Source organism: Hemitrygon akajei, chromosome 1, assembly GCF_048418815.1.
Source record: "Hemitrygon akajei chromosome 1, sHemAka1.3, whole genome shotgun sequence".
Classification (NCBI taxonomy): Eukaryota; Metazoa; Chordata; class Chondrichthyes; order Myliobatiformes; family Dasyatidae; genus Hemitrygon; species Hemitrygon akajei.
This window is the reverse complement of record NC_133124.1, coordinates 124,299,474-124,319,934: the sequence shown is the minus strand read 5'-3', so window position 1 is coordinate 124,319,934 and position 20,461 is coordinate 124,299,474. Positions and strand designations below refer to the sequence as shown.

Sequence of the window (20,461 nt, the reverse complement as noted above, 5' to 3'; positions counted from 1 at the left end):
AACCACTTTGTTACCATGTTTAAAAATAAATATCTCATCATGATTAAATTTGGAAAAAAATTAGTTGTGCAAATATATGAACAAAGCTGATTAAGGGTAATGAATTAGAATGATACAAAGCTGACACAAGGCTGGGTGGCAGTGTGAAATATCAGGAGGATGTTATGAGAATGCAGGGTGACTTGGACAGGTTGGGTGAGTATGGCAGATGCAGTTTAATGTGGATAAATGTGAGGTTATCCACTTTGGTGGCAAGAACAGGAAGGCAGATTACTATCTAAATGGAGTCAAGTTAGGAAAAGGGGAAGTACAATTAGATCTAGGTGTTCTTGTACATCAGTCAATGAAAGCCAGCAGGTACAGCAGGCAGTGAAGAAAGCTAATGGCATGCTGCCCTTTATAACATGAGGAATTGAGTATAGGAGTAAAGAGGTCCTTCTGCAGCTGTACAGGGCCCTGGTGAGACCCCACCTGGAGTATTGTGTGCAGCTTTAGACTCCAAATTTGAGGAAGGACATTCTTGCTATTGAGGGAATGCAGCGTAGGTTCACAAGGTTAATTCCCGGAATGGCGGGACTGTCATATGTTGAAAGATTGGAGTGACTGGGCTTGTATACACTGGAATTTAGAAGGATGAGAGGGGATCTGATTGAAACATTTAAGATTATTAAGGGATTGGACACGCTGGAGGCAGGAAGCATGATCCCGCAGATGGGCGAGTCCAGAACTAGAGGCCACAGTTTAAGAATAAGGGGTAGGCCATTTAGAACAGAGATGCGGAAAAACTTTTTCACCCAGAGAGTGGTGGATATGTGGAATGCTCTGCCCCAGAAGGCAGTGGAGGCCAAGTCTCTGGATGCTTTCTAGAGAGAGTTAGCTAGAGCTCTTATAGATAGCGGGGTCAAGGGATATGGGGAGAGGGCAGGAATGGGGTACTGATTGTGTATGATCAGCCATGATCACAGTGAATGGCGGTGCTAGCTAGAAGGGCCGAATGGCCTACTCCTGCACCTACTGTCTATTGATACATTTCTTATGCATCTGGTAAACAAAAACTATTCCATTACTTGTTGGAAGCAGAGTGTAAAATTACTGGTGTCAAGTTATTTGCATGCCCAAGAAAGTGTATGACTGATAGAAGCTACACATGACTGATGGGAACTCTTCTTCACCAGTTTCACTTCTCCAGTTAGGTGATGAAGTGGACTGATATGGAGTGCAAAAGTGAGTGCAAATGTAACAGAGCTCTGGGTAGTAGCAGTAACATTACAAAAACAGCCCCATTTGTGCCTTACTTTTTATAGGCAAAACAAACTACAAAGTTTGTACCTTCTGACTCTGTTCGAAAAGAGAAATGCATGTGGAAGTTTATTCCAATACGGTCACAGAGGTACAAGAATTAATTTCCATCAGACAAGAGGCATCTGTAAATTTAAGCTAGTTATTGAGAAAACAATTATATAGTGCTGCATTTCTGCATCACATTCCAAATAAATATACTGTGCAAATCTATAAAGTCTGCTGTCACAAGAAGACCATCCACACCATGCTCTCTTCTCACAGTTACCAGTGGGAAGGAGGCCCAGGAGCCTTCCATCCCACACCACCCAGAACAGGAACAGTTATTACCCTTCGAACATCTGGCTCATGAACCAGTATGGATAACTTCACTCACCTGGACTATGATTCCACAACCTATGGACTCTATAATCCATCCTCTCAGTATTATCTATTTTTGTATTTGCACAGTTTGTCTTCTTTGTACATTGGTAATTTCAGTCTTTGTGTGTAGTTTTTCATTGATTCTACTGTATTTCTCTGTTCTACTGTGAATGCTGGCAAGAAAATTTATCTCAAGGTAGCATATGGTGACATATGGGTACCTTGAACTTCGAAAAAAATACAGATAGATCTCAGAGACCTTTAATGGTTGTCTTTTAAATGCATTTAGATAGATGGAATATTAAAGTCTCATTTTTCAGCCAATACCTGTACCCAACGTTGTAAAAGGGCAACTTTTAATGTAAACCATTCTTTGGGAATTTCAGTGTGAGGCAAGAGCTTTGTAACCACGTGCTGGCTAGAACTGATGAGATTACTTCACTACCCCGAAGGATGTCGGTGAAGCAGATGGAGTATTTATTTCTACCATCATACCATGGCATCGGCTTACATACACCGAATCAGATACATTTAAAGTTCAAGATGTTTATCACTACACCCGATGCGTATAAGGTCTGAAACACGCTGATATTTCCTTTTATGTCATACAGAACCGCAAATCAAGTTGCTCTGACCGTTCCATTCTTACAAACTGAAATGAAAACCAAGTCCAGGGGACAATTGCCGGGAAAGTTCAATCTATCAGAAAAGTAATTACCGGGGGTGCGTCATTTACAAAATAACACTCACAGTGGAAGCTCGTCACAGAAAGGGCAACAGAGTCCGAAATTCCCCCTGCTTGTGCGGCAACAATATAAATAATCATAGTTAAATCCGCCCCATTACAGGCGGGAACAACACGGAAAAACACTGGAGTAACTCAGTAGGTCAGGCAACATCCATGGAGAGAAGTGACCAGCCGACGTACTGGGCTGAGAGCCATTTAGCCAAACCTGGTGAAAATCCCAGTGTGGATTCACACTTTGCACCTTCTAAAGTCAGCGTAAATTTATCAAACTTTACCATATACTACCTTGAGAGTCGTTTTCTTGCAGACATCTACATGAAAGTAAACAATAGAACTTATTAAAAACTCTACAAAGATTGGTTGTCAATGTGCAAATAAATACAGTAACACCGAGAACACAAGCTATCGAGTTCTTGAAAGTGAGTCCATACGTTATGGAATCAGTTCAGAGTTGAGGTGAATGCCGTTATCGAAATCAGATCAGATACAAAGGCCACTTTCTCACTGAAGTTTGGAGTCATAGATCGCCACTGCACTTAAACAGACACTTCGGCCCATCTAGTCCGTGCCTAGTCCCATCGAACCATAGCCCTCTACACCCCCTTCCATTCATGCTTCTAAATGAAATTAGGCAAGCATAAAGGACTCGCTCTTCGAGGCATCAACTCACCAAACAAGGCAGCTGGCTCCGGCGAGCTCACGAACACAAGAGCGGCGAGCGCCGAACAACTCCCCCGCTCGGCGGGGAGGGAAGCAGATGTCCCAGGCTGCCGGCCGGAGCGGAGACAATGACAAGCCACGCCCCCTCCCCTGCACGTGACCGCCCGCTGCGCCTTCCCGTAAAAGGAGTGCTCGCGGAGCCCGCTTCACTCACACGCACCAATCGCCTCCTTCTCCGATTACGTCATGCTAGTTCGGCCCGGGAGGACCGGAAGGTTCTTCCCGCCCACTATTTTCAGAGATCCCTTTGGGTGGTGGGACGAGACGGGGGAAAAAAAGAGGGAAATATATAATGTAAGTGCGGTAATAGGAGTTGATACAATTCAGTTTGATTCCTGAGGAGTTTGGATTTGTAACTTTTCGAGGAGTCGTTATTATGCAATCAAAATGGCAAAACATGATATGGTCTTATCACTTGTATCAGCTCCCATATAAGTACAAAACCTGCCTTTTACAACACACAAAGTCCAAATCCGCCTCTCTATTAGCTCTTGTGAAACGCACTTTTAACGTCGACATGGAGGGATGAGTCAGTGTTGCCGACCTGTGCCTTTTATGTGGGCGGGGGTTGGAGGTGGGTGGCGAGTACAACACGTTTTGAATTCTTAACAATTTATTTTAATCATTGCTGTAGTAGCAAGTATAACGATACAGTAACCGTTGAATAGGCTCAGGTGCATATATTGGATACATTCATGCCTGCTTCAATTTCTTATTTAAAACATAAATTCAATGTTTTTCAAGATTTTTGGAGGTTATACTATAACAGCATAGTTGTATTTATCCCAAATTAATAAGTTGGGTTATTAAAAGTTATTCCAACTCAACATACTTTGCTTCCACTTCTAAAAAGATTTACATGGTATTTTTTTAACTCTTATCCCTCACTTGTTTCTAATGAAACAGTTTAAAGGGATTGTGAAACTGACCTCCCGTAAGTTTAAAAGGAGCATGAGGAATAGAAGGTTGTGTGTTTTCCTGTTTGCGTTTGCATTTCAGTCCATGTTTGCCAAATGAGCCACATATGGGTTGACGTGGTTGCAGTGTGGATGAGATGATCATGGATTGTGTCTGATCAAGGGCATGCCTAAAAGCATGGACAAGAGGTTCAGTTGTTGTTCAGACCAAACATCACAATGGAGAAGGAATGTGATCTCAATGACTTTGATTGTTGGTGCCAGATGGGGTGGTTTGAAGCTCTCAGAAACTGCTGATCTCCTGGGATTTTCATGCACAACAGTCTCTAGAACCTTGAATAAAGTGCAGTCCATCGCAGGCAAAGACCACCCCACCATTGAACACCTCTACAAGGAGCACTGCTACAAGAAAGTAGCATCCATTATCAAGAGAAGGAGGTTCAGAAGACTTAGGTGACACACCACCTGGTTCAGGAACAGTTATTACCCTTCAGCCATCAGGCTCCTGAACCAGCATGAATAATTTCACTCAACACTGAACTGATTTCACAACCTATGGACTCACTTTCAATGATTCTACAACTCATTTTAGACCATAAGACGTAGGAGCAGAATTAGGCCATTTGGCCCATCGTTCTGCCATTCAATCATGGCTGATCCTTTTTTTTTCTCCTCCTCAACCCCATTTCCAGGCCTTCTCCCCGTAACCTTTGATCCCATGTCCAATCAGGAACCTATCAATCTCTGCCTTTAATACACCCAATGACCTGGCCTCCACAGCTGCACGTGGCAACAAATTCACCACCCTCTGGCTTTTTAGTGCTATTTATGTATGTATATATATTTATTTATTTAAGTATCTATTTTTTGTGTTTCCAGTTTGTCTCCTTTTGCACATTGGTTGTTTGTCAGTCTTTGTGTATAGTTCTTCATGAATTCTATTTCTTTCTTCTACTGTGAATGCCTGCAAGAAAATCAATCTCAGAGTACCATGTGGTGACAATAAACTTACTTTGAACTGGAGTCCTGCCATTAGTGGGCACTGAATTCCTGGGTCAAACATGTTATGGGTGTATTATTTAAGAGGAAACATAAATGGCTTTGATAGATTGAAGTTCTCATTGAAGGGTCTCCAGTGGAAAGAGTGAGCAGCTTCAAGTTCCTGGTCATCAACGTTTTGGAGGATCTGTCCTGGGCCCGATAGATGCAACCATGAAAAGGTGTGTAAGCATCAGAGTTGTCTGGGGTCATTTTGGTAGCAGTTTACATTCCACCTCAGGCCAATGTCAAGCAGGCTTTAGATGATCTGAGCAATGGGATCAACATACATGAAACAGCGCACCCTAATGCCTTCACCATCGTTTTGGGAGATTTTAACCAGGCCAGTCTGAAAAAATCAACAGATCACCTGCAATACCAGAGGAAATGATACACTGGCCATTGCTACACCACCATCACAAATGCCTACTGTGCTATTCCATGCCCTCACTTTGGGAAGTCTGATCACCTGGCTGTACTTCTACTCCCTGCTTATAGGCGGAGACTGAAGACTGCAGCACCAGCAGTGAGGACCAAGAAGGTTTGGACAAGGGAAGCACAGGAACGCCTACAGGACTGCTTTGAATCGGTGGACTGGACTGTATTCAGGGATTCATCTTAGAATCTGGATGAGTATGCTGCAGTTGTTGCCGACTTCACTGAAATCTGTGGATGAGTGTGTGCCCACAAAGACTTACTGTACATTCCCAAACCAAAAACCTTAGATGAACCGGGAGGTATGTCATCTGCTGAAGGCTAGACCTGTGGCATTATAGACAATAGACAATAGGTGCAGAAGTAGACCATTCGGCCCTTCGAGCCTGCACCGCCATTTTGAGATCATGGCTGATCAATTACTATCAATACCCGGTTCCTGCCTTGTCCCCATATCCCTTGATTCCCCTATCCATAAGATACCTATCTAGCTCCTTCTTGAAAGCATCCAGAGAATTGGCCTCCACTACCTTCCGAGGCAGTGCATTCCAGACCCCCACAACTCTCTGGGAGAAGAAGTTTTTCCTTAACTCTGTCCTAAATGACCTACCCCTTATTCTCAAACCATGCCCTCTGGTAATGGACTCTCCCAGCATCTGGAACATATTTCCTGCCTCTGTCTTGTCCAATCCCTTAATAATCTTATATGTTTCAATCAGATCCCCTCTCAATCTCCTTAATTCCAGTGTGTACAAGCCCAGTCTCTCTAACCTCTCTGCGTAAGACAGTCCAGACATCCCAGGAATTAACCTCGTGAATCTACGCTGCACTTCCTCTACAGCCAGGATGTCCTTCCTTAACCCTGGAGACCAAAACTGTACACAATACTCCAGGTGTGGTCTCACCAGGGCTCTGTACAAATGCAAGAGGATTTCCTTGCTCTTGTACTCAATTCCCTTTGTAATAAAGGCCAACATTCCATTAGCCTTCTTCACTGCCTGCTGCACTTGCTCATTCACCTTCAGTGACTGATGAACAAGGACTCCGAGATCTCTTTGTATTTCTCCCTTACCCAACTCTACACTGTTCAGATAATAATCTGCCTTCCTGTTCTTACTCCCAAAGTGGATAACCTCACACTTATTCACATTAAATGCCATCTGCCAAGTATCTGCCCACTCACCCAGCCTATCCAAGTCACCCTGAATTCTCCTAACATCCTCATCACATGTCACACTGCCACCCAGCTTAGTATCATCAGCAAATTTGCTGATGTTATTTTCTATGCCTTCATCCAAATCGTTAACGTAAATGGTAAACAGCTGTGGTCCCAATACCAAGCACTGTGGCACCCCACTAGTCACCACCTGCCATTCCGAGAAACACCCATTCTCCTCTACCCTTTGCTTTCTATCTGCCAACCAGTTTTCTATCCATGTCAATGCCTTCCCCCCGATGCCCTGAGCTTTGATTTTACCCACCAATCTTCAAGTCTGGCAACCCAGGCCTTTACCAGAAAACCAGGTATGATTTGCGGAGGGCTGATTCAAGGGTGAAGAGACAATTTTGAATGAGATTGAAGGTGACATCGGATGTACAGCAACTCTGGCAGGGTCTGCAAGACATTACGTCCTACAAAGCGAAACCCATTAGCATGAATGGCAGCGATGCTTCACTACCAGATGAACTTAACGCCTCCTATGCACGTTTTGAAAGGGAGAACACAACTAAGGCTGTGAAGATCCCTGCTGCAACTGATGACCCTGTGATCTCCATCTCAGAGGCCGATGTTAGACTGCCTTTAAAGACAGTGAACCCTTGCAAGGCGGAAGGTCCTGATGAAGTACCTGGTAAGACTCTGAAAACCTATGTCAGCCAACTAGCAGGAGTATTCAAGGACATTTTCAATCTCTCACTGCTATGGGCAGAAGTTCCCACTTGCTTCAAAAAGGCAACAATTATACCAGTGCTTAAGAAGAATGATGTGAGCTGCCTTAATGACTATCACCCAGTAGCACTCACATCGACAGTGATGAAATGCTTTGAGAGACTGGTCATGACTAGACTGAACTCCTGCCTCAGCAAGGACCTAGATCCATTGCAATTTGCCTATTGCCACAATAGGTCAATGGCAGACACAATCTCAATGGCTCACCACATGGCTTTAGACCACCTGGACAACACAAACACCTACGTCAGGATGCTGTTCATCGACTATAGCTCAGCATTTAATACCATCATTCCCACAATCCTGATTGAGAAGTTGCAGAACCTGGGCCTCTGTACCTCCTTCTGCAATTGGATCTTTGACTTCCTAACCAGAAGACCACAATCTGTGTGGATTGGTGATAACATATCCTCCTCGCTGACAATCAACACTGGTGCACCTCGGGTGTGTGCTTAGCCCACTGTTCTACTCTCTCTGTACACAGGGTGACTAGGCATAGCTCATAGTCACTCTCTGTGTGACTAGGCATAGCTCAAATACCATCTATAAATTTGCTGATGATACAACCATTGCTGGTAGAATCTCAGATGGTGACAAGAGGGTGTACAGGAGTGAGATATGCCAACTAGTGGAGTGGTGCCATAGCAACAACCTGGCACTCAACATTAGTAAGACGAAAGACTTGATTGTGGACTTCCAGAAAGGTGAGACGAAGGAACACGTACAAATCCTCATATAGGGATCTGTGGTGGAGAAGGTGAGCAGCTTCAAAGTTCCTGGGTGTCAAGATCTCTGAGGATCTAATCTGATCCCAGCATATCAATGTAGTTATAAAGAAGGCAAGACAGTGGCTATATTTTATTAGGAGTTTGAAGAGATTTGGTATGTCAACAAATACACTCAAAAACTTCTATAGTGGAGAGCATTCTGACAGTCTGCATCACTGTCTGGTATGGAGGGGCTACTGCACAGAACAGAGAGAAGCTGCAGGAGGTTGTAAATCTAGTCAGCTCCATCTTGGGCACTAGCCTCCAAAGCACCCAGGCCATCTTTAGGGAGCGATGTCTCAGAAAGGCAGCGTCTATTATTAAAGACCTCCAGCACCCAGGGCATGCCCTTTTCTTACCATTACCATCAGGTAGGAGATACAGAAGCCTGAAAGCACACACTCAGTGATTCAGGAACAGCTTTTTCCCCTGTGCCATCCGTGATAAATAAATCTGAATCTACATTACGTAGAATGATTTTAATTTAAGTTTATGTTGAATTATGCTTCTCATATTTGTAATATACTGTGCTACCCTGCAAAAGGCTAAATATCATAGCATTCCTATCCTGGGTATGAATGAATTTGAATAGATTATGAGAGAATGCATTGATTCAATGGTATACTGGAGAGAAGTCGGCACATTGCTTGCATTTCCTCTATATGTTATAAAGAGGAAGTATATTTTTGAAATTAAAAAAACAAGTATTGCAGAGCCTGGCCTGCACCTCGGACTTCATCTTCAGCTGCACATATTACCTGTGTTCCGGTTACTGGCTTGGGGTGCACATCTGGCCTTAGTCCTGGGTGCACACTCTGGGCCCAGCCTTTGGACCGCACAGCTAACCTTGGTTGTGGCCACACAGCCAGCCCAAACTCCTTCTGATGTATATACTTAGCAGAGGGTGAACTTCTTGTGGTCATTAGTAAAACTGCATCTTCCCCAGAACATACTGGTGCAATTCTACACTGCCATCATGGAGAGCATCCTTACATCAGACATTACTGTCTGGTCTGGTGCAGCGTCCTCCCACATTATACTAAAATGACAGTGAACTGCCGGGGCAGTAGAAAATGTCATTATTGCAGGATTTGTGTTTGTCCAGGACAAAAAAGCAGACAGGAAAATCATTGTGGACACTTACCCATCCAGCAAACTGCCTTTTCCTGAAGCTCCCTTCTGGAAAGCGCTATAGGGCTATTAAAACAAAAACTTCATACCATCTTAAAAGATACTTCTGCTATGCAGTTAATTTGATGACCATTCTAGTTACATCCCCCATCCTCACTCCCTCTTATTAATACCTCTTGCACTGCACTGTAAACACCCTAAGCCACTTTATATAATGCTGTTTACATTGTAAATACGTACCGGTATTTATGTGTTTATGCACACTTTATTTCACATCTATTATTTAACTTAAAGACTTTTTTTTTACTTATAGTTCTTTATTTTCATATAATTCTTTATTCTTTATATCTGTTGAATGACATCTGTGACTGGTCATGCCCTTTGCTTTCTATGGAGCGTTGCAGAGCGCCTTCCTGGCAGTTGGATCTCAAAGCATATCTCTTCTGCCCGATATGTCGGAGCTGATGTCACGTGCTAGGACAAGTCATGGTCATCCATGAAGACCCAGTTGTGATGCTTGTTCGTAGCATTGGACCCATGCTTCTGAGGTTGAGAGAGTGGAACTGCCCTAGTGCAAAGGCTTTTCCACTTTAAAAACTCTCTCGAATGTATGGCAGTAGTTGTATCATAGTCTGATATGATGGACAACCACCATATTTGTTGAATGGTTTTTTTATTGCATGTTGTGCCCTGACCAAAACATCACAGCAGATTCCTATAACACGTAAATGTATATGGCGAATAAAGTTGGTCTGTGGTTCTTTAAATAGCTGATCTTGTGAGTGCATGGTCTCCTAGAGAGAAAGTCTGTGGACAATTCTGACTTAGTGCACAAATGAGTTATCCCAGATGCTATCAGGACTTCAGAACAATTGGACACAGGATTATTGGTTTTACTGTATTTTGTTTTGATGTTGATCCTTAAAAGTGTAGATGAAAGTCATGAGAAACTATCGCAGAAAAACAAAACATAACTTGCCAGAAATAGAAGTCAAACACATTATGCATTGAAAGCACTTGACGAAGGAAAAACACACAAAGAAGTACAAGCTGGATTTAGTGCCAAATGTGGTTGGATAAAAAAACACTGAAAATAATTAAAGAAAAGTATGAGAGCAGAAAATGGGAAGTTAACACCTAAAAATGTCAATGAGCAAAAATAAGGGAAAGGAAAGTTGCTCTTTGCAGAGTATAATGAGGTCGTTAAAACAGACCCAAGCATAGCTTTAGAAAGCTAAGATTTTTCAGAGAAAGCTGAAAGCTTTTCAGTGTAGAGGGATGTTGACAGTTTCAGTCCCAGCTTTGCACAGAAGTTTAAATTGTGATACAGTTCTGTGTCCAAGTAGCCTTATAGGAAGGGTTGATTCACAAAAACGACATCTACACTCAGTAGCCACTTTATTAGGAGCACCTGTACACTTGCTCAATAATGCAAGTATCCAATCGTGTGGCAGCAGCTCAATGCAGAAAAGCAAGCAGACGCGGTCAAGAGGTTCAGTGGTTGTTCAGACCAAACATCAAAATGGAGAGTAATGGAAACCGTGCAGTAACTGTTGGTGCCAGATGGCGGGGGGGGGGGGGGGGGGGGATTTAAGCATCTCAGAAACTGCAGATCTGGGAATTTTACGCACAACAATCTTTACCGTTTATAGAGAATGGAGCAAAAAATGAAAAAAAAAAATCATCCACTGAGTGACAATTCCGTCAGCAAAATTGCCTTGTTAATGAAAGAGGTGAGAGGAGAATGGCCAGACTGGTTCAAGCTGACAGGAAGGCGACAGTGACTTAAATAACTACACGTTACAACAGTGGTGTGCAGAAGAGGATCTCTGAGTGTGCAATACATTGAACTTTGAAGTGGATGGGCTAGGGCAGCAGTCCATACTGGAATCACTCCTGTACCTAATAAAGTGGCTGCCGAGTATATGTTCCTATTTTCACACTTTTTTCTTCTTTTGCACATTGGTCTATATGTATAGTTTCTCAAAAATTCTATTGTAGTTCTTTATTTTTTATTTTAAGTGGCTGCAAGAAAACAGATCTCAAGGTAGTATGTGGTGACATGCTCGTGCTTTGATAATAAATTCATTTGGACTTTGGAAATGGTTACTCATCTTGTGTGGTAAAGGTTGTGACATTCAGGAAAACGGGACGTTTCTGCAATTCATTCTCTAAGTAATTTTGATGTGTCAGCGTTTGACTTGTGCAGTAAACTGAAGAATGTTACATGTATTTATGGATAAAAGATGGAAACATGTCACTAAAATTAAGGGAAAATACTCAAAAGTGCATGAATTTACCAGTTGGATCATGATCAACTTAGAACTGATGCCCTTAGTGATTACATGTTGTAGTTAAAAACGAGTTCTTGATACTGTAGAACTAAGATTATGGATGGGGCTGCATGATGGCATAGTGTTTAGCATAACACTACTACAGTGCCAACAACCCTGGTTCAGTTTCCGCTGCTGTCAGTAAGTAGTTTGTACATTCTCCCCGCGACTGTATGAACTTTCTCAGGGTGCTCTGATTCCCTCCCACATCCCAAAGACGTACAGGTCAGTAGGTTAACAGATCACATGGGTGTAATTAGATGGCACAGGCTCATTGGGCTGGGGGCGGGGGGGGGGGGGCTGTTACCGTGCTGTATCATTAAATAAGAATTAAAATAAGCTCTCTCTCAGGGCTTTTTGTACTTTTTCTTCAGAGAATATTACAGTAACTTGTAATGTGAGCCGTCCTCATGAGTCCGAAGATGCTTAGGATTTCTGTGTTAACCTGGGCAATACCCACATCTGAGCTATCAGTGGAGAGCTTTTATTTACATAGCAACTGCTCACCTTCAGAGTATCCCAAAGTTATTTACAACCAGTGGGGTACTTCAAATTGTAGTCGCTGTTGTAATAGAGGAAACATGGGAACACATTTGCACACTGTAAGCTTTCCATGAAAAACAATCTGATGATGACTGAATATTTTAGGAATGTTGATTGAATTGGCCAAAATACTGAAGAAATACCCTGTTCTTTTTTACTACAGTTAGAAAACTCCAAAGGAACATTTCTCACAGGTACTACTCCAAAGCAGAGAAATTATCTATATCTACTGTTTTTAACATCTACTGGAGATGATAGATAACACTTTGCTTTAGCGTCATTTAAAAGATAATTCACTCAACAGTACCTGTAATGTTACTGGGTTTCCTAGCTGCAAAGCCCTAAACTCAAAACAGGATAGTGTTACTATCCAGGCTACTGTGGGAAGCCAGGGAGGAGTTTGCTGAGCCTCTGGCGATGATCTTTGCATCATCAATGGGGACGGGAGAGGTTCCAGAGGACTGGAGGGTTGCGGATGTTGTTCCTTTATTCAAGAAAGGGAGTAGAGATAGCCCAGGAAATTATAGACCAGTGAATCTTACCTCAGTGGTTGGTAAGTTGATGGAGAAGATTCCGATAGGGAGGATTTTTGAGCATTTGGAGAGGTATAATATGATTAGGAATAGTCAGCATGTCAAAGGCAGGTCGTGCATTATGATCCTGATTGAAATTTTTGAGGATGTGACGAAACACATTGATGAAGGAAGAGCAATAGATGTAGTATATATGGATTTCAGCAAGGCATTTGACAAGGTACCCCATGCAAGGCTTACTGAGAAAGTAAGGAGGTGTGGGATCCAAGGGGACATTGCTCCACGGATCCAGAACTGGCTTGCCCACAGAAGGCAAAGAATGGTTGTAGATGGGTTATATTCTGCATGGAAGCCGGTGACCAGTGGTGTGCCTCAGGGATCTGTTCTGGGACCCTTACTCTTCGTGATTTTTATAAATGACCTGGATAAGGAAGTGGAGGGATGGGTTAGTAAGTCTGCTGATGACACAAAGGGATGGGGGTTTTGTGGATAGTGTGGAGGGCTGTCAGAGGTTACAGCGGGACATTGATAGGATGCAAAACTGGGCTGAGAAGTGGCAGATGGAGTTCAACCCAGATAAGTGTGAAGTGGTTCATTTTGGTAGGTCAAATATGATGGCAGAATATAGTATTAATGGTAAGACTCTTGGCAGTGTGGAGAATCAGAGGGATCTTGGGGTCCGAGTCCATAGGACACTCAAAGCAGCTGCGCAGGTTGACTCTGTGGTTAAAAAGGCGTATGGTGTATTGGCCTTCATCAATCGTGGAATTGAATTTAGGAGCCGAGAGGTAATGTTGCAGCTATATAGGACCCTGGTCAGACCCCACTTGGAGTACTGTACTCAGTTCTGGTCGCCTCACTACAGGAAGGAATGTGGAAGCCATAGAAAGGGTGCAGAGGAGATTTACAAGGATGTTGCCTAGATTGGGGAGCATACCTAATAAGAATAAGTTAAATAAACACGGCCTTTTTTCCTTGGAGCGACGGAGGATGAGGGGTGACCTGATAGAGGTGTACAAGATGATGGGAGGCATTGATCGTGTGGATAGTCAGAGGCTTTTTCCCAGAGCTGAAATGGTTGCCACAAGAGGACACCGTTTTAAGGTGCTTGGGAGGAGGTGCAGAGGAGATGTCAGGGGTAAGTTTTTTTACCCAGAGAGTGGTGAGTGCGTGGAATGGTCTGCTGGCAACAGTGGTGGAGGCGGATACGGTAGGGTCTTTTAAGAGGCTTTTATATAGGTACATGGAGCTTAGTAAAATAGAGGGCTAGAGGTAAGCCTAGTGATTTGTAAGGTAGGGACATGTTTGGCACAACTTTGTGGGCCGAAGGGCCTGTATTGTGCTGTAGATTTTCTATGCTTCTATGTTTCTAAGATTTTAAGCCCTATCCGATATAGATAGCTACCGGTACCATCACTCTAGGGAGATTATATCATCTTGACCAACTCTTCAAGAACTAGTTTACTTCCCTGTCTAGCCTCTGCGATGAGGTTTAGCTACCAATCTGCTGCTCTTTGCAGTGGATTCCCCTCTCCTACTGAGGAAGAGATACTTACAGCTAACAAAGTAGTTCAAACACAGATATTTTATCTTTAATGATATAAGTTTAAACTTAGACAAATAATTCTTAACACACATTTAACACTCACAGAGGATTTCTAATTTATAAAAGATTTGCAAACTACAAAGGATTTTCAAACACGGGTACAATTCTTACAAATTAGAAGGACAAGCAGTGAACTGTAGAGGAACGAGAAGTCTTTCATAGAAACTGAAGGTTTAGAAATTAATTCTACGTTTGTAGTTCTTCTTTCTGTAACCCCATCTCACTGTTGTTCTCCTTGCTATTCCTAACAATCTCCCCCACCCTGTCTTTCTGATATTTCTACTGTTTTCTACTAGAGGACATCATCTACATGTGGCCCAAACATCAAGAATTAATGTTGTGAAGGGGTTGACCCCTTGAGGACACAAACATCCCAACTTCTACCCATGTTTGATGTACCAAGTGACATAACCCCATTGTCCTATGATTGGCTAATGGAGGCATAACTTCTGGTCACTTTATTTTGCAAAGCTGTGCCTCCATTTCAAACTGATTGCTGTTTGAAATTTGCATTAAGAACTAAAGACTGTTTCTTGTTTACAACAAAAAGTTGAGCAAAGAATATTTGTTAAAAGTTTAACTTTATCACCAGCAACTCTGACCCTTTGGAAAGGCAGTGCTAGAAAGCTGAGTTGAGCAAGAAGTCTCTCCGGCCCTGGAAAGTGAATGCCCATCACATACCACACTGGTTTATTAACCGTGATCTTGTTTTTACTTGCATAATAGAATGATACAAAATGAGTTTCATGTTACAATGGCTTACCCTGGAGCCATTAGGGAGGTGAGACTAGAGTGATGTCAAAATCTTTTGCTTTTACTTTTAGGACTTATTTCAATGTTCCTCTGAAAGATTATTGATTTAAAACTTTAATTCCATCTTCAGCAATTTGCCAATCCATGTTAATCGTCTTTGGGATGTCAAGTGCTTTTGCTTACGCGTATGCTTTAGAAATTTTTGATGTTTAGTGCACATATTATGTATCTTGATTGCACAGCTGAAGAATTTAGAGGCAAAAGAATAGAGTATACCAGTGTAGGAATATCAGTCGAAATAGGATAGTGATGTGTTGATGTTCAATAATTAGAGTTTTGTTGTTATTTTATTTATCATCATCATTATTACTATTTCTTTTTTCTTCTCTCTGCTAGATTATGTATCGCATTGAACTGCTGCTGCTAAGTTAACAAATTTCACATCACATGCCGGTGATAATAAACCTGATTCTGATTTCTGATGGTTTGACTTGGCGGTGCTTGCTGCTTGGAAGTTTTAAATGTTAAAACACCTCTGCCCCTCAGTGGTCACTGTTCTTTAGTACAACTCAGTATCAGGATGAGGCTTTTGGTGATTACACACTGGCTGTGTGGATTCTCATTGTAATGTGTAAAAATTGGCTCTCATAGCTCTGCAAGAACACTATAGCACAGTATAGTCCCTTCGACTCATTATGTTGTGCCAACCTCTTAACCTACTTAGATAGAAACATAGAAACATAGAACAATACAGCACAGTACAGGCCCTTTGGCCCACAATGTTGTGCTGACTCTTAAACCCTGCCTCCCATATAACCCCCCACCTTAAATTCCTCCATATATCTGTCTAGTAGTCTCTTAAATTTCACTAGTGTATCTGCTTCCACCACAGACTCGGGCAGTGCATTCCACACACCAACCACTCTCTGAGTGAAAAACCTTCCTCTAATATCCCCCTTGAACTTTCCACCCCTTACCTTAAAGCCATGTCCTCTTGTATTGAGCAGTGGTGCCTTGGGGAAGAGGCACTGGCTGTCCACTCTATATATTCCTCTTAATATCTTGTATACTTCTATCATGTCTCCTCTCATCCTCCTCCTCTCCAGAGAGTAAAGCCCTAGCTCCCTTAATCTCTGATCATAATCCATACTCTCTAAACCAGGCAGCATTCTGGTAAATCTCCTCTGTACCCTTTCCAATTCCTCCACATCCTCCCTATAGCGAGGTGACCAGAACTGGACACAGTACTCCAAGTGTGGCCTAATCAGAGTTTTATAGAGCTGCATCATTACCCTGTGACTCTTAAACTCTATCCCTCGACTTATAAAAGCTAACACTCCATAAGCTTTCTTAACTACCCTATCTACCTGTGAGGCAACTTTCAGGGATCTGTGGACATGTATCCCCAGATCCCTCTGCTCCTCCACACTCCCAATCTAACCATTCCCTCCTACATAGCCCTCCATTTTTCTATCACCCATGTGCCTATCTAAGGGTTTCTTAGATACTCGGTTGGAGCTTAAAAGAGTTCAGAAGGAACTCAAAATACAGATAAGGGGGGCAAAGGAGCAGTATAGGAGGAAGCTAGAACAAAAGCTGCAGAAAAAAAGCATGAAGGAGGTGTGGGATGGGATGAAGATCATCACCGGATGCGGTGCAAAGCGGGGGGCAAACATAAGTGGAGATGTGGAGAAAGTGAACCAGCTGAACAACTTCTTCAATAGGTTCGACAGCACAATCTCATCCTCACCGCAGGAATCCACACCAGGCTTACTTCCCTCACAGGAAAATAGCCACTCACAGGAGACCTTGCCCACGCCCAGGATTACGGCTGCACAGGTGGAAGGTCAACTGAGGAAGATCTGTACCAGCAAGGCGGCTGGACCGGATGGAGTATCCCCACGATTACTGAGGGCCTGTGCGACTGAGCTGGGAGAACCACTACAGCGCATCTTCAACATGAGCCTGGAGCAGAGAAGAGTACCCAGACAGTGGAAAACATCCTGTATTGTCCCGGTACCGAAGAAACCACAACCAAAGGAGTTGAATGACTTCAGACCTGTTGCCTTGACGTCGCACGTGATGAAGACCATGGAGCGGCTGATAATACAGAATCTGAGGCCACAAACCAGGCACGCCCAGGATCCTCTTCAGTTTGCGTATAAGGAGAAGGTGGGAGTGGAGGATGCTATCACGTATTTGCTGCACAAATCCCTCTCTCACCTGGATGGGGTCAGTGGTGCTGTGAGGATTACATTCCTGGACTTCTCTAGTGCCTTTAACACCATCCAGCCCAAGATATTAAGGCACAAACTAACGGAGATGGGAGTAGACTCTCACATGGTGGATTGGATAGTGGACTACTTGACAGATAGACCTCAGTATGTGCGGTTGGGAGACTGTAGGTCTGACACGGTGGTCAGCAGCACAGGAGCGCCGCAGGGGACCGTGCTCTCTCCGGTCCTGTTCACCCTGTACACATCAGACTTCCAATATAACTCGGAGTCCTGCCATGTGCAGAAGTTCGCTGATGACACGGCCATAGTGGGGTGTGTCAGGAATGGACAGGAGGAAGAGTATAGGAAACTGATACAGGACTTTGTGATATGGTGCAACTCAAACTACCTGCGTCTCAATATCACCAAGACCAAGGAGATGGTGGTGGACTTTAGGAGATCTAGGCCTCATATGGAGCCAGTGATCATTAATGGAGAATGAGTGGAGCAGGTTAAGACCTACAAGTATCTGGGAGTACAGTTAGACGAGAAGCTAGACTGGACTGCCAACACAGATGCCTTGTGCAGGAAGGCACAGAGTCGACTGTACTTCCTTAGAAGGTTGGCGTCATTCAATGTTTGTAGTGAGATGCTGAAGATGTTCTATAGGTCAGTTGTGGAGAGCGCCCTCTTCTTTGTGGTGGCGTGTTGGGGAGGCAGCATTAAGAAGAGGGACGCCTCACGTCTTAATAAGCTGGTAAGGAAGGCGGGCTCTGTCGTGGGCAAAGTACTGGAGAGTATAACATCGGTAGCAGGGCGAAGGGCGCTGAGTAGGCTACGGTCAATTATGGAAAACCCTGAACATCCTCTACATAGCACCATCCAGAGACAGAGAAGCAGTTTCAGCGACAGGTTGCTATCGATGCAATGCTCCTCAGACAGGATGAAGAGATCAATACTCCCCAATGCCATTCGGCTTTACAATTCAACCGCCAGGAGTAAGATATGTTAAAGTGCCGGGGTTAGGACTCAATGTATTTAAGTAAACTACTTAAGAACTTTTTAAAAGCTATTATTAATGCTTTTTGAGAGGGTGATTTTAGATGAGTATCATATTTTTACTGAGTTAAGTATTGTATGTAATTAGTTTTGCTACAATAAGTGTATGGGACATTGGAAAAAATGTTGAATTTCCCCATGGGGATGAATAAATATCTATCTATCTATCTATCTATCTATCTATCTATCTATCTATCTATCTATCTATCTAAATGCCTTTAATGCATCTGCCTCTACCACTACCTCAGCAGGGCATTCCAAGCACTCACCACTCTCTGTGACATCCTCCCTATACTTTCCTCCAATCACCTTAAAACTATGGCCCTGGGCATTAGCTATTTCTGCCTTGCAACAATATATTGCAGAATTGTTCTGCCTTAAGCCTGAGGTAAAACAAATGGAGGGAATACATTCCTGCTACTGCTGATGACCCATAGCATCTAACTGATTCTCTGTTTTGAACTGTGGATCTACAGTTAATTCTTTGTTCTTAGGACTCTACAATTCTTGTTCCCCGTATTACTTATTAATGCATATATCTATACATATACTTTTTGCATTTGTTCAGTTTGTCTTCATTTGTACATTGATTGTTTGCCAGGTTTTGTTTGTGTAGTTTTTAATTGATTCTATTGTATTTCCTTATTCTACTGTGAATGCCCGCAAGAAAATGAATCTCAGAGTAGTATATGGTGACATATACATACTTTGATAATAAACTTATGATAGATAGATAGATAGATAGATACTTTATTCATCCCCATGGGGAAATTCAACTTTTTTCCAATGTCCCATACACTTGTTGTAGCAAAACTAATTACATACAATACTTAACTCAGTAAAAAATATGATATGCATCTAAATCACTATCTCAAAAAGCATTAATAATAGCTTTTTAAAAGTTCTTAAGTCCTGGCGGTTGAATTGTAAAGCCTAATGGCATTGGGGAGTATTGACCTCTTCATCCTGTCTGAGGAGCATTGCATCGATAGTAACCTGTCGCTGAAACTGCTTCTCCTTTATCACCATTTTACTCACCATTGGTAGTCTCCTCTGTGCAAAGATGGGAAATCATTGTCATCGATGGCAATGAATACCAAGTCATTGGTTACATTCAAAGTGGAGGTTGATAGGATCTTGATTAGTAAGGGCATCAAAGGTCATGGGAAAAGGCAGGAGAATAGGGCTGAGAGGGATAATAAGTCAGCCATGATTGAATGGCAGTGCATACTCAATGAGCTGAATGGCTTATTACTGTTCTATTGGTCTTTTTGGCTGTAACACGTTGTAAGGTTTCACTGCTAAGGCTGATGTAATGGCTTCTCTGTAATGTTCCACTGTTAAAGTAATGGTTTCTCTGTAGTAACAATGTTTGGGTTATGACTGGAGATAACAGGACTGTGGAATTCAGTGGCTATCCAATGGGAGAAATGTTGTTCTTTCTTGTGTGTCTGGGAGCCGGGTTTTTCGCTGTTTTTGTCGAGGAGAGATGAAGAGGGAAGACGTGTGTGGAGGGAGCTGGTAGACCACTGGACGGAGTGGACTGGGATCTGAGGGTCTGAAGGTCGGCGACATTCGGAGGAGACCGATGGTGGAAGAATGACTACTGAGTGAGTCCCAACGTAACTTTGACTTGGGCCCTTTTTTTGTTTTGTTTATTTTCATTACTAACCTTATATTCAGATTAAAATACATAAAGTCTATCATTTAATTGCATGTGGTGTACTGTCTGATATTTTCCGTTGTGGGTTTGTAACTGGGTGTACATTACACAGCATCCACGCAAATGTGATTACCTAGTTTGGTGGGGCCGAAAGCTGATTCTCCTAGATGAACGCGAGCTGGGCGAGCCCGAGGGTCACACGTCTATTTGCTCTTGCTGTTAAAGACACCATTACGGAAGCTTCATAACAATTTGCTTTTCCTTAGTTTCTTTTGAGCTAGTATCACAATAGGAATGTATTAACGTGACAGACAATTGTGGCAGCAAGCTATCACAGGCAGAATTGTGACAAAAACCAAATTAATTATCTGTTTTGGTTAAAGGATAAA

General features: G+C 42.8%; 1 protein-coding gene across 3 annotated transcripts in view; it reads right to left on the bottom strand.

Annotated features, from left to right (window-relative positions):
• Positions 1 to 3,225, bottom strand: part of LOC140730643 (zinc finger protein 706) — a 33,041-nt gene extending 29,816 nt beyond the window's left edge. Inside the window, exons 1-2 of one of the 3 annotated variants that reach the window (XM_073051394.1) lie at positions 3,081 to 3,191; positions 2,696 to 2,721 (exon numbers count right to left, since the gene is read on the bottom strand). The gene's annotated coding sequence lies outside the window, so the exon portion shown is untranslated. Of the gene's footprint in view, positions 1 to 2,695; positions 2,722 to 3,080 lie in introns of all 3 variants that reach the window. The other 2 variants (XM_073051377.1, XM_073051385.1) reach the window with 2 other exon arrangements.
• Between the last annotated feature and the right edge of the window lie 17,236 nt (positions 3,226 to 20,461).